At 37.4% G+C, this 15,152-nt stretch overlaps 1 long non-coding RNA gene across 2 annotated transcripts in view; it reads right to left on the bottom strand.

Moving 5' to 3' along the window:
- Positions 1 to 8,760: 8,760 nt before the first annotated feature.
- LOC109258956 (uncharacterized) overlaps positions 8,761 to 15,152 on the bottom strand; it is a 107,442-nt gene continuing 101,050 nt past the window's right edge. For both annotated transcript variants that reach the window (XR_002076520.2, XR_002076519.2), the window contains 2 exons: positions 9,710 to 9,878; positions 8,761 to 9,209 (listed from right to left, as the gene is read on the bottom strand). This is a non-coding gene — a long non-coding RNA (uncharacterized LOC109258956). The remainder of the gene's footprint in view (positions 9,210 to 9,709; positions 9,879 to 15,152) is intronic.

Raw genomic sequence — 15,152 nt, 5'->3', positions numbered from 1 at the left:
ATCTCAAGAAACAAGAAAAATCCCAAATACAAAATCTAACAGCACACCTAAAAGAAATAGAAGCAGAACAGCAAAGGCAGCCTAAACCCAGCAGAAGAAGAGAAATAATAAAGATCAGAGCAGAAATAAACAATATAGAATCTAAAAAAACTGTAGAGCAGATCAACGAAACCAAGAGTTGGTTTTTTGAAAAAATAAACAAAATTGACAAACCTCTAGCCAGGCTTCTCAAAAAGAAAAGGGAGATGACCCAAATAGATAAAATCAGGAATGAAAATGGAATGATTACAACCAATCCCTCAGAGATACAAACAATTATCAGGGAATACTATGAAAAATTATATGCCAGCAAATTGGACAACCTGGAAGAAATGGACAAATTTCTAAACACCCACACTCTTCCAAAACTCAATCAGGAGGAAATAGAAAGCTTGAACAGACCCATAACCAGCGAAGAAATTGAATCGGTTATCAAAAATCTCCCAACAAATAAGAGTCCAGGACCAGATGGCTTCCCAGGGGAGTTCTACCAGACATTTAAAGCAGAGATAATACCTATCCTTCTCAAGCTATTCCAAGAAATAGAAAGGGAAGGAAAACTTCCAGACTCATTCTATGAAGCCAGTATTACTTTGATTCCTAAACCAGACAGAGACCCAGTAAAAAAAGAGAACTACAGGCCAATATCCCTGATGAATATGGATGCAAAAATTCTCAATAAGATACTAGCAAATCGAATTCAACAGCATATAAAAAGAATTATTCACCATGATCAAGTGGGATTCATTCCTGGGATGCAGGGCTGGTTCAACATTCGCAAATCGATCAACGTGATACATCACATTAACAAAAAAAAAGAGAAGAACCATATGATCCTGTCAATCGATGCAGAAAAGGCCTTTGACAAAATCCAGCACCCTTTCTTAATAAAAACCCTTGAGAAAGTCGGGATAGAAGGAACATACTTAAAGATCATAAAGGCCATTTATGAAAAGCCCACAGCTAACATCATCCTCAACGGGGAAAAACTGAGAGCTTTTTCCCTGAGATCAGGAACACGACAGGGATGCCCACTGTCACCGCTGCTGTTTAATATAGTGCTGGAAGTTCTAGCATCAGCAATCAGACAACAAAAGGAAATCAAAGGCATCAAAATTGGCAAAGATGAAGTCAAGCTTTCGCTTTTTGCAGATGACATGATATTATACATGGAAAATCTGACAGACTCCACCAAAAGTCTGCTAGAACTGATACATGAATTCAGCAAAGTTGCAGGGTACAAAATCAATGTACAGAAATCAGTTGCATTCTTAAACACTAACAATGAAGCAACAGAAAGACAAATGAAGAAACTGATCCCATTCACAATTGCACCAAGAAGCATCAAATACCTAGGAATAAATCTAACCAAAGATGTAAAAGATCTGTATGCTGAAAACTATAGAAAGCTTATGCAGGTAATTGAAGAAGATATAAAGAAATGGAAAGACATTCCCTGCTCATGGATTGGAAGAATAAATATTGTCAAAATGTCAATACTACCCAAAGCTATCTACACATTCAATGCAATCCCAATCAAAATTGCACCAGCATTCTTCTCGAAACTAGAACAAGCCATCCTAAAATTCATATGGAACCACAAAAGGCCCCGAATAGCCAAAGTAATTTTGAAGAAGAAGACCAAAGCAGGAGGCATCACAATCCCAGACTTTAGCCTCTACCACAAAGCTGTCATCATCAAGACAGCATGGTATTGGCATAAAAACAGACACATAGACCAATGGAATAGAATAGAAACCCCAGAACTAGACCCACAAATGTATGGCCAACTCATCTTTGACAAAGCAGGAAAGAACATCCAATGGAAAAAAGACAGTCTCTTTAACAAATGGTGCTGGGAGAACTGGACAGCAACATGCAGAAGGTTGAAACTAGACCACTTTCTCACACCATTCAGAAAAATAAACTCAAAATGGATAAAGGACCTGAATGTGAGACAGGAAACCATCAAAACCTTAGAGGAGAAAGCAGGAAAAGACCTCTCTGACCTCAGCCGTAGCAATCTCTTACTCGGCACATCCCCAAAGGCAAGGGAATTAAAAGCAAAAGTGAATTACTGGGACCTTATGAAGATAAAAAGCTTCTGCACAGCAAAGGAAACAACCAACAAAACTAAAAGGCAACCAACGGAATGGGAAAAGATATTTGCAAATGACACATCGGACAAAGGGCTAGTACCCAAAATCTATAAAGAGCTCATCAAACTCCACACCCGAAAAACAAATAACCCAGTGAAGAAATGGGCAGAAAACATGAATAGACACTTCTCTAAAGAAGACATCCGGATGGCCAACAGGCACATGAAAAGATGTTCAATGTCGCTCCTTATCAGGGAAATACAAATCAAAACCACACTCAGATACCACCTCACGCCAGTCAGAGTGGCCAAAATGAAGAAATCAGGAGACTATAGATGCTGGAGAGGATGTGGAGAAACAGGAACCCTCTTGCACTGTTGGTGGGAATGCAAATTGGTGCAGCCGCTCTGGAAAGCAGTGTGTAGGTTCCTCAGAAAATTAAAAATAGACCTACCCTATGACCCAGCAATAGCACTGCTAGGAATTTATCCAAGGGATACAGGAGTACTGATGCATAGGGGCACCTGTACCCCAATGTTTATAGCGGCACTCTCAACAATAGCCAAATTATGGAAAGAGCCTAAATGTCCATCAACTGATGAATGGATAAAGAAATTGTGGTTTATATACACAATGGAATACTACGTGGCAATGAGAAAAAATGAAATATGGCCTTTTGTAGCAACATGGATGGAACTGGAGAGTGTGATGCTAAGTGAAATAAGCCATACAGAGAAAGACAGATACCATATGGTTTCACTCTTATGTGGATCCTGAGAAACATAACAGAAACCCATGGGGGAGGGGAAGGAAAAAAAAAAAAAAAAGAGGTTAGAGTGGGAGAGAGCCAAAGCATTAGAGACTGTTAAAAACTGAGAACAAACTGAGGGTTGATGGGGGGTGGGAGGGAGGGCAGGGTGGGTGATGGGTATTGAGGAGGGCACCTTTTGGGATGAGCACTGGGTGTTGTATGGAAACCAATTTGACAGTAAATTTCATATATTAAAAAATAAAAAATAAAAAAAAAAGGAAAAAAAAAAAAGAGAATTATAGGCCAATATCCCTGATGAACATGGATGAAAAAATTCTCAACAAACTAACAAACCAAATCCAGCAATATATTAAAATAATTATTCACCACAATCAAGTGGGATTCATTCCTGAGCTGCAGAGGCAGCTCAACATTCACAAATCAATCACCTTCCTTCTGGCAACCACCAGACTCTGTTTTGCAGTCTGTTTGGTGTGATTTTTGTTCATTTGGTTTTCATTTTAGATTCCTCATATAAGCAAAATCATATGGTATTTGTCTTTCTCTGTATGACTTATTTAACTTAGCTCAATAACCTCTGGGCCATCCATATTGTTACAAATGGCAAAACCTCATTCTTTTTTATGGTTGAGTAATAGTTCATTTATATATACACCACATCTTCTTTATCCATTCACCTATTGATAAACAGGTTGCTTCCACATCATGGCAACTGTAAATAATGCTTCGATAAACATAGATATGCATATATCTTTTTGAATTAGCGTTTTCATTTTCTTTGGGTAAAAACCCGGTAGTGCAATTACTAGGTCACATGGCATTTCTATTTTTAATTTTTGGAGAAAGTGCCATACTGATTTCCACATTGGCTGCACCAATTTACATTACTACAAACTATGCATGCAGGTTTCTTTCTCTCCATATCTTTCCCAGCACTTATTTTTGTCCTTTTGATTCTAGTCATTCTGACAGGTTTAAGGTGATATCTTATTGGGTTTTGATTTGCTTTTCCCTGATGATTAGTGATTCTGAGCATCTTTTCATCAGTCTGTTTGCCATCTGTAAGAATTCTTAAAAACAATGTCCGTGAAGGTCTTCTCATTTTTTTTGTCAGATTATTTGGGGAACAGGGTGTCGAATTGTATAAATTCTTTATCTATTTTGTATAGTAACCCCTTATCAGATGTAATATTTGCAAATATCTTCTCCCATTCATTAGCCTTCCTTTTTGTTTTGTTAATGTTTTTATTCCTCTGTAAAAAGCTTTTCATTTTGTTGTAGTCCCAATAGTTTACTTTTTCCTTAGTTTCCCTTGCCTGCGGAAACACGTCCATGAATATGTTTCTAAGTCTATGTCCAAGAGATCACTGTTTATGATTTCTATTAGAAGCTTTATGGTTTCAGGTCTTGCATTTAGGCTTTTAATCCAGGTACTCCCATGTATCCCTATTTATGATTGTCAGATTACAAAATTCAGAAACCGACTTTATGTTAAACCAAAAAAAGTAAATAGAATTTATTAGACTGAAAATAGATTATGTCATAAAATCCAAGATGTCACAGTAGCTTTGGGGCCTCAGCAATAGGATTGCTTGAGCCTCCTAAAATGTCTTAATATTAAAATGATGTAGTTATCCTTTAGTTTCTCTGTGTCTAAGTTGAAAAACACGACTTTACAAGGGAGAATCTGATTAATACTGTTTGGATTAAGTGTATTTATCCCTAAACCAATTATCTATAACTAGGAGGAATGGAGACAGGATTATACCATACTGTTATATATTAAAAGATACATTATACATATTATATGCTATGATCTGAATATTTGTGTCCACCCAAAATTCATATATTGAAATCCTAATGCCCAATGTAATGGTATTAGGAGATGGGTACTTTGAGAGGTGTTTAGGTCATGTGGGTAAAGTTTTCATGAATATGATTAGTATTCATAAAGGAGACCCCAATCAGCTTCTTAGCTCCATGCCATCACGTGAGGATACAGTAATAAGTTGGTAGTCTGCAATCCAAAGAGGGCTTTCACCAGACCTTGACCATACTTACACCTTGGTCTTGGACTCCCCAGCCTCCAGAACTGTGAGAAATAAATTTATATTGCTTATGAGGTATCCAATCTATGGTACTTTGTTATAGCAGCCTGAATGGACTCAGTATATCTAGAGATACATTATATAGATATTACAGTTAATAGTGTATGTAATATATGTAAGGAGAGATTTATTAGTAATTGGGTAATGTGATTTGGGGGCTGCCTAGGCAAATCCAAAATCCATAAGGCAGGTCATCAGGAAGTACAAGTTAGACCTCTTGAGCACAAGCTGAAGCTTCTATCCATAGGCAGAATTATTCTTCTTTAGAAAAGGTTCTACTTTCCTCTCATGACCTTACAATTGATTGGATAATAGCCATCTGTATTATCTAGGATAATCGCCTTAAAGGTATTTGATTATATACTTTAATCACATCTAAAAAAATACTTTCCCCAACAACAAAAATATTAGTGTTTGATTGAATGATTGACTGTAGCCCAGCCATGTTGATACATGAAAATGACCATCACATTGAGTGAGGTTCAATCTCTGTGGCTCTGGACTCAGCTCTGTAGAATAAAACAGAGTAGTAACCAGAAAAGGAGGAATTACCAAAATCTAGGAAGGCAACCTTATGGGTATCCATAATACGTCCACTCAACAGTTCTTAGGTTCACTTGAGTAGCAATATAATTTACTGAGACATTGACTTCTGAGGGATTTTCCTTACATGTATTTTTTTTCTATCCCATTACAAAAACAAAGTCAGGCTTTTTGTACTTCCTTGCTTCAGAGAACTTAGAACCAAGACCTGAAGATACCTATATAAAATTTCCTGTTTGGTAAAAAAATTTCTTCACCCATAGTTGACACATAAACTATGGAGTTGCCATATTTCAAAGGTAATAAACAGGCATGCACAGTGAAACTTTCATTGGTAACCTCCATTGTTGAAGTGCCACATAAGACTCTCATATTCTTCTATGACATATGGAAAGGGGAGAACCTCAAACATGACATCCATTTAATTTCTCAGTAGCTCAGTGGGGTGAAAGTTTGGGGTTAGGTTTAGTTAAGCTTAAATAAAATTATGTGGCATTCCTTGAACATCTATTGTGAAGTTAAGAATTAATCTTGCTACACAAATAGTAAGCTTGGCCACAGAAAACATTTTCTCCCCTCATTGCAAGTCTAAGTTTGTAGGAAAGTGACTCTGAACAGCTCGGTTGAGTCTGATACTCATCCCTGATCCAATCAACTATGATCATAGGAAAAGTGTATTGATTATTATTATCATAAGAATAGTGAAATATTGAAACATGGCCACTGGAAACCCACCTCTGTAACTATGTAGATTAGGAATGTCGTTAACTAGAGGAAGTTAAGGTCATCAGTTTAAAATAGCCACTACAGGGGCTCCTGGGTGGCTCAGTTGGTTAAGCGTCCAACTTTGGCTCAGGTCATGATCTCAGGGCTCATGAGTTCAAGCCCCGCATCAGGCTCTGTGCTGACAGCTCAGAGCCTGGAGCCTGCTTTGAATTCTCTGTCTCCCTCTCTCTCTGGCCCTCCCCCACTCATGCTCTGTCTCTCTCTGTGTCTCAAAAACGAATAAACATTAATTTTTTTTTCTTTAAAATAGCCACTACACTATCATTGACTTTTTCCACTCAGTCCAATCCAAAGAGTATCATCCTATGCCTAATTATTATCTGGTCTCTTCAGCAGCTTCAGTTTGAGTCATCTTCCAGAAGTGGTGCAGTTCCAAAATATATTTAAGCCTCAAGTCTTTCTGTGTCCTATGGTTCTAAAGTTAATATCTTAAATACCCAAATCCTCCCGATGCTTACCACTGATAGTGCCAACCCTAACTGGCCCTCCATGGATATGGGTAGATATCTCATATAGATATTTAATATACATGTTTCCTAAGGAAAAATGAAAGGCTGGTGCTTCTAGAATCTTGACTACTAAGGAGGGTATTGGGATGAGTGGTCCTGTTCATTCTGCAGCACATGGGAGGATATTGTTTTCAATCGGATATATAAGGATTGTTTATGGTTTCTGATTGCCATTTTGTTATGTTTGTTTTTCCTACCCAGGGATTTCTGGGTGGAAACACTAGATAAATATTTTTTATTTGTAAAATAAATATAACTTTTATCTGACATTTATGAGGAAATACTGAATAATGAGGAAATACTACATAAATAATCACAGTTAATCATTAATTCAATCAAAAAATATTTACCAAATGCTTTCTACTACTAGATACTGGTACAGGTACTAAATACACATCCCCTCTCAATCTACCAATCTAAGTGACAAGGATATACATTGCACAAACATAATTATTCTACAAATAATACAATAGAATTGCTCTAAAATTACACAAATATTTCCCTCACATTTAACCATATATGTGCTTTTTCCTTCCCACAAAGCTCATCCGAGAAGAGTGTTGTTCAGAATATAACTGTATCATTATACTTAAAATAATATAGTAACATAAATATTAAACACTAATGGTATTCTCCTTCACATTTAACAATACAACCCCTCACCCCGGAAAGCTCAGTAGAAAAGTTTTTTATACTATAAAAGAGTGTCATCAAAACCAAATAAAATATTACAGCAACATAAAATGTCAACTATCCTCTACTCTCTAACATTTAAACTACTAGGCCCCTCCTATTAATTCAACCACTTCTTCAAAAATAAATTAAACTTTCAAAATATTCACAAAAAAAATCCTTCTTCTCTTCTCCCTCCTTATCTTAGTGTTCTGAGCTCAAACTGAAAATTCCTGGTTGGAGCCCAGGTCTCTTCTTTAGTTATAGAATGGAGTGCCTTGGGTATAAGTAAAAAGTCCTGCTGTTATACTGTTCCAACCAAATCTTCCATGTGTTCTATAATCTTCAAGTTTTCTGATGTGATACCAAGAATCTCCCTTCTGGCATCCACTTCTGCAGCAGATAACAGCAAACATATTTCAAATAATGAATTTCTGTACAAATCCGTTCCTACTATCAAATAAGGATCTTGATTCTCCAGAAAAAGGAAAGTTCCAACATTTTTAAATATAGCTTTCATTTAATGTTTAATCCCAGGGAGAGAAATCTTATTCTCAAAGAACTTGGTTCGATTCTGGCTCTCTTTAGCAATTGCACATTGAGATTTCTCCTGTTGGAAGTGATAAAGCACCTCTGAAGTCTTTCATGTGTCTGAGTTTTCTAAAGTTCAAAAAGCAGCTATCAGAGCATATAAGAATATAACATCAGTCCACTCTCATGAAAGCCTATAAAGAAAAATAAATTCTTGAAATAAATGTGATCCTTGAAGTGGCTTACACTCCAAAAGCCCATCTCTTATATAAGAGCACTTCCCAAGTAGAAGTGATATTCTTAGAACTACATTTTTATTAGAAAAATAGTCCATAACAGAGGCTTAATGTTTTTTGGACAAAAAGGAGTAAGAGAGAATTAAAGAGATAAAAAAGGCTGCCAGTCAGTCCATGACAACTAAGATTCCACTAAGTATGAATTTAATTGTTTCATTTAAAATCCACCACTCGGGGCGCCTGGGTGGCTCAGTCGGTTAAGCGGCCGACTTCGGCTCAGGTCATGATCTCGCGGTCCATGAGTTCGAGCCCCGCGTCGGGCTCTGTGCTGACAGCTCAGAGCCTGGAGCCTGTTTCAGATTCTGTGTCTCCCTCTCTCTGACCCTCCCCCGTTCATGCTCTGTCTCTCTCTGTCTCAAAAATAAACGTTAAAAAATTTTTTTAAAAAATAAAATAAAATAAAATCCACCTCTCATTCAAAATACTTTCTGTCTTCAGATCACCTAAGAAATATTTCTGTATTTTAGAAATATTCAGAAATTTGCAATATTACCACCTGTATTTTCAGGTTCTCTTTACTTTCCAGCTTATGTATTAAAATATATTTTTCACTGTACCTAACATATTCTCCATTTTGTCCTACAACACACCCTTGTCTCCTGTGTTCCAGGTCTCTTTTTTCTAAATTAGAATGTGTATACAGGGACTGATTAAGGTCTTTCCCTTCTTACTTCCTCGACATGTTACTGGAGAATTGGCATTTATGGCAGTATGCAGAAGTAATTCTTGGTGTCCAAATGCTCTTAGGACCTTGGGTTGTGGACAGTTCCAGGCCAGTTTTCAGAATATAGAAGTATGCTCACTGGTTGTTCCCCTTGGTGGATCTGATGAATGGCAGCTGTAGCCAGAAACACCTAGATGAAACAAACATAACCAGGTGTTAGTCAGAAACCATGAACAATCTTCACATGCCCAATTGAAAGACAATGTTATCCTATGTGCTAAGGAATGAGCAGGATAATTCCTCTTAACACTGCCCTTAGTAGTAAAGATTTTAGAAACAACAGTCTTATAGATTTTCTTAGGAAATATATATAAGTAGATACTTTTGAATTTTAAAATATTTGTAATTTTTATAAAGAGGCCTATCTATATGGAATTCCCATTTTTATTTTCCAAAGGATTGAGCTAAACTTGCATTGAGGGTGCTGCAGGGAGTCTGTGGAAAGGAGAACTTATGTATATATATTCATCAGCTTTAGCTCTCCCTTACCCCCTAATAGCTGGTACTTCTACATTAAAGTTACTGTTAGTCTCCATTTGTACAGTTTATTCAACCTTCTAATTCATGCTGTAGAGACTGAAAGAAAAAAGTTACCCAGAGAAATGGGTGAAGTTAAGGAGAGCCTCTTACCTGCAATTATGGTGTGTAGATCTGAAGTAAGAATACAGAACATCAGGTCTGAAGGAAGGTGCCAAATTCAAGGCAGGTATGCATGTCCAAAGTAACTCATCAAGCTTTTAAATGAGCATGAGTTGAAAATCAAAAGCCAAGGTATGAAGCCAAATGGGACTCAGAAATTCTAGAAACAAGAGCAGTAGGTCTAAGCAAGAGAAGCAATTCATTTTATTCTCAGGAAAAAAGCATTTCACATTCACCCACAGCTGACTTTTTACAAATCGACATCCTGTGTTTGTCTGAACAAGTTGATCTAATGAGATGGCTGTATTGGGATAAACATACTTTCCAAAGATACCCTTCCTTAAGCCCTAAAACCTTTTTACAGGTTTACCCATAGAAAACCCTAATGCATTTCAGTGCATTCCTGGAGGGAAAGGGAATTTCCATGACTATTTTTGTGATCTTTTCCCTTCCAGAGAACAAGGTACCAAAATTGGTCATTTTGTCACTATGGTTATAGCATCTCTTCTGTGTTATACTTGTATTCTCCTTCATGGGTTGGAGAAATAAGTAGGATATATGGTGGAGGGTCATACCCAATGAAACATAAAACATGGAAACTGGAATAAATGTTTATGAATTGTCATAGGCATACAATATAAAATTGTAAGAAGGGGAGCCAAATGGTGTCTCCCATTTAGATGTCCTTGCCTGGGACTTTGTATTGGTTAGAATACCTTTTAAGTCTCTCTTTGTATCTTGTCAAGATAGGAATGAAACTAGAAGATAAAAAATGGTAGCAAGATTGGCAATCATAATTTCTCTGAAAGAAAATGTTCAGGATGAAGTTCTGAAGCAGTGAGTAGTTATAAAGGGATATCATGGTAATAAAATAACCCAGGTAGATTACCATATTACCTTGTTTGATATAAGTAAATCAACCATTAGTTTGCATGTGTTTGGTAAGAGGATGTGGATATGTGGGGTTCACCAGCAGGATTCAAATTTGCAATAAAAATAAGGATTCAAGCTAGGCACAGTAGTCAAGATCTGACAGCTGGACATCCCAGAGAGGTGGAAGACTATCTTCAGGAATTAAGTATCCTTGGTCTGTGCTGTAAAAGATTTGGAACGATTGTAATTTTTATGGACATGTTAGCCACAGAATTAGATTTCTTTTATGGACAAGATGACCATGACCAGGAAAAAGAAAAAGGTGGAAGACGTTCTTTTATCATCAAGGTAAGCATGACTGGTACAGATCAAAAAAAAAAAAATGGAAAGCTTCTTTCATGAAAAAGTATGCATAGATAGGCCATTTAAAACTGAAAGTGAAGGACTTGTGTGCAAATTGCCATCATCACTGCTGACAAAAAATAGAAGATTTGTTCACGAGCAAAATAGAAACAATGCTGAGGCAGTAAGGCAAATGGGAGATGGATTTCTTGAACAAAGCAGTCATGTGGCCAATGCAAACAGGATGATAGAATACTTTTTTGTGACCCTGTGGTTGGTAGAAACTGGGAGAAAGAAGACATTTTATGATCTGAGTAGACATGACTAGTACATATTAGAAAGCAAACTGCATTTTTATTCTATTTGGGTTGACATATCAAAATACCACACATTGGGGTGGCTTATAAACCACGGAATTTAATTTCTCATAGTTCTGAGGCTGAGAAGTTCAAGATAAAGATAGCATTAGATTTGGTGTCTAATGATGGCTCACTTCCTTGTTCATAATTAGCTGTATTTTTGCTATAATATTACATGATGGAAGGGGCTAAAGAGTACCTTAGCGGTCTCTTTTATAAGGCAACTAACAAATAATACGGTCTCCATCCTCATTACCTAAGCACCTCCCAAATGCCTCACTTCCTAACACCATCATCTTGGGGGTTAGGATTTCAACATATAATGTGGAGAGAACACATTTAGACTATAGTACACATCTTTTGTGAGCAAAGTATCATCAATGGTGCTGACAAAGAGGTAAAAGTCTTCTTTTCCAAACAAGATAGCCATGGCCAGTGCAAAGAGCAATAGGGAAGATGTTTTAATAAAAATTGTACCCATGGTTATTGTAGGCATGTGAAGTTACACAATTATTCATGAAAAAAGCACTTAGGCCTGGAACCTTTTATACATTTTTCTTTTTCTAGTTGATTTTTAATGATATATATGCAAAAATAATACTTCCCAACACTTCTAGTACTTACTGTGTGTTTTAGATGTTTTACATACATTATTATATTTCATCTTGAAAATGACCTATTAACTAAGTATTATTGCTGATGTTTTCCTAATCTCACACATGAGGAAACTGCAACATGAATCAATTGAATTAATTGCTCAAGGTTATACTTCAAATCTAAGAAGTATGACTAGACATTCTGGCCGTAATGACTTTATGACACTCTTTGTGCAGGGAAGTGGGATATTTACTTAGTGAAAAAACTGGCCATGGTCAGTTCAAAGAGGAAGAGAGCAGACCAGTTTTCATAGGAAAGCAGCTCAAAGGCTGAAGCATGTACAGATGTCAAAGACTTCTTTCATGAATAATGAAGCTGTGGTTGAGGCAGACAAGGAAGTAGAAAAATGTATGTGGGTGTGGATGTATGGTTGTTTGAGGTATGGAAGAAAGGAGAATTTATCTCATCAGGTCATGAAAATGGAAGACTTTTTGCTAAATAAAGTAGCTATGCCCTTGCAGGCATGGAAAGGAAAGTTCTTTTGTTTATAAATTTACTGTGGCTAGTGAAGATCACAAGGTTTGAGGCAGAAGATGTGTTTACTAAGTACATTTTCTATGCTTTTTTAAAGAAATATGGAAGATTTATTTCATGCACAAGTTTAAATGGGAATTAGAAGGCTTCTTCTAATGAGCAAAGTAGCCATAGCTGGGCAGATACAAGGAATACTGCTCAAGTATTCCTTGAGCAATACTTTTGAACAAGTGACCATTGCTAATGCAAAGAAAGATATGGGAAAACTTCTTACAAGAATGGGGTAACCATGCCAAGTTTAGAGAACAAAACAACTATTCCTGAGACACTCAAAAAATAGGAATGCTTATTTCATTATTTTTTTAAAAGGAAAATAAATATATGCCCAGTGAAAACATAGTGAAGACTTTTCATATGAAGGAGGCAGGGGTGAAAGGTGAAAGATTTCTGTCATGAACAAAATAACCATTGCTATGACAGTTAAGAAGATGAAATAAATTTCAATAAAGTTGCTATACCAGAACATATAAGTAAATAGAAGACTTTCATGAATAAGGTAGGAATGTCTAATATAAATGAGGCAGTAGAATGATAAGATTTATAAATAACATACTTGAAGGCATTCAAGACAAAAATAAAAAATTTTCTGTAAGACTTTTCTTTCCTGAACAAAGTAGCCTTGCCTGGTAAAAACTGAGAGATGGAAAATTTCTCTCCTAAATCATGTTGTCATTGCCAATATAAATTAAGAAGCAAAAGGCTTATAAAACACCTATACTATTTCAAGCTGGAGAAATGGAATGATACTTTAATTAAAAAGGTGGGAGGGGGTTTGACATGGTCAATCTGGACATGAAAGTAGAATAAGTACTCAAAGAAATAATGGCTGAAAATTTCCATTCATGGCAAAATTATACAGCTACAGATACAAGAAGTTGAATGAACCACAACAAGGATAAACCCAAAGAAACCCAAGTTGAGATATACCATAATCATATTATGAAAATTAAAGAAAAATAAAAAAAAACTTTCTCACAAAAGTGAGAAAAACACCTTACCTTAATCCAAACAAGTTTTTCATCAGAAGTTATGAAAGACAGAAGTAAATGCCACAACACTTTTTTTAAGTATGGAAAGACAAGAATTGTCATCCCAAGTCTACAGTCAGTTATATATTCTTTAATAATGAAGGGGAGGGAGAAACTCTCAGAAAGGAAAACAAAGAACATTAGTTGCCCACAGACTTTATCTTAAAAAATGGCTAAAGGAAGTTATCTGGTCCAGAAGTAAATGATAAAACACTTCAATAAGCAACATGAAAATCCTTAAAACTAATAAAATTTGGAAAATTTTAACAAAAAAGAGTCTCAATAAAGAAATGAAAGGTATAAAGGAGAAAAAATTGGAATAACATGAAATGTAGGAAAATATTTTTTAAAAAATAAAGAGTAAAAATATGAGTAAATACAATTGACCTCCTTCTCTCCCTGAATTTTCTCAATTATGTTTCACAGTCAAAGCAAAATATCACAATAAGTGTAAATATTTAAGATAATTATAAACGGAAGAGGGTAAAATGCTTTAAAGATAAATAAGATTTCTAGAGAGAAAGATAGGAAAGGATCAGAGAAAATATTTAAAAACAACCAGAAAACAAGGAATAAAATGGCAGTAAGTACAACTCAATCAATAATTACTTTCAATGTAAATTGATTAAATGCTCCAGTCAAAAGACATAAGGTGCCAGAATGGATTTAAAAAAAAAAATAGGGGATACTTCGGGAAGATGGCAGCATAGGAGGACGCTGGGCTCACCGCGCATCTTGCTGATCACTTAGATTTCACCTACACCTGCCTAAAGAACCCAAAAAACGGCCAGAGGATTAGCAGAACGGAGTCTCCGGAGCCAAGTGCACACGAGAGGCCCACGGAAGAAGGTAGGAAGGGCGGCCAGGCAGTGCGTGCTCCACGGACTGACTGGAGGGAGCCGGAGTGGAGGGGCAGCCTGCCGGCCAAGCAGAACCCCCGAGTCTGGCTTGCAAAAACGGAGGGGCCGGATGGAGTGTGTTCTGACAGCAAGCGCGATTTAGCGTCTGGGAGGACATAAGTTAACAGCTCTGCTCGGAAAGCGGGAAGGCTAGAGGACAAAGGGAAGGAGAGCTGCTGAGCCCCCGGACGACAGAGCTCAGTTTGGTAGGGAACAAAGGTGCTCGCCAGCGCCATCTCCCTCGCCCATCCCCCAGCCAAAATCCCAAAGGGAACCAGTTCCTGCCAGAGAACTTGCTCGCTCCCCAAAAACACCCAACTCTGTGCTTCTGCGGAGCCAACCCTCCGGCAGCGGATCTGACTCCCTCCCGCTGCCACAGGGCCCCTCCTGAAGTGGATCACCTAAGGAGAAGTGAGCTAAGCTTGCCCCTCCTGCTCCCGTGCACCTTGCCTACCCACCCCAGCTAATACGCCAGATCCCCGGCACCACAAGCGTGGCAGTGTGTAAGTAGCCCAGATGGGCCACACCACCCCGCAGTGAATCCCGCCCCTAGGAAAGGGGAAGAGAAGGAACACACCAGTCTGACTGTGGCACCAGCGGTGGGCTGGCGGCAGACATCAGGTCTGACTGCAGCCCCACCCACCAACTCCAGTTATACACCACAGCACAGGGGAAGTGCCCTGCAGGTCCTCACCACTCCAGGGACTATCCAAAATGACCAAACGGAACAATTCCCCTCAGA

Source organism: Panthera pardus, unplaced genomic scaffold, assembly GCF_024362965.1.
Source record: "Panthera pardus isolate Hobbes unplaced genomic scaffold, ASM2436296v1 HiC_scaffold_27, whole genome shotgun sequence".
In the NCBI taxonomy this organism is placed as follows: Eukaryota; Metazoa; Chordata; class Mammalia; order Carnivora; family Felidae; genus Panthera; species Panthera pardus.
This window is presented reverse-complemented; position numbering and strand designations above follow the sequence as displayed.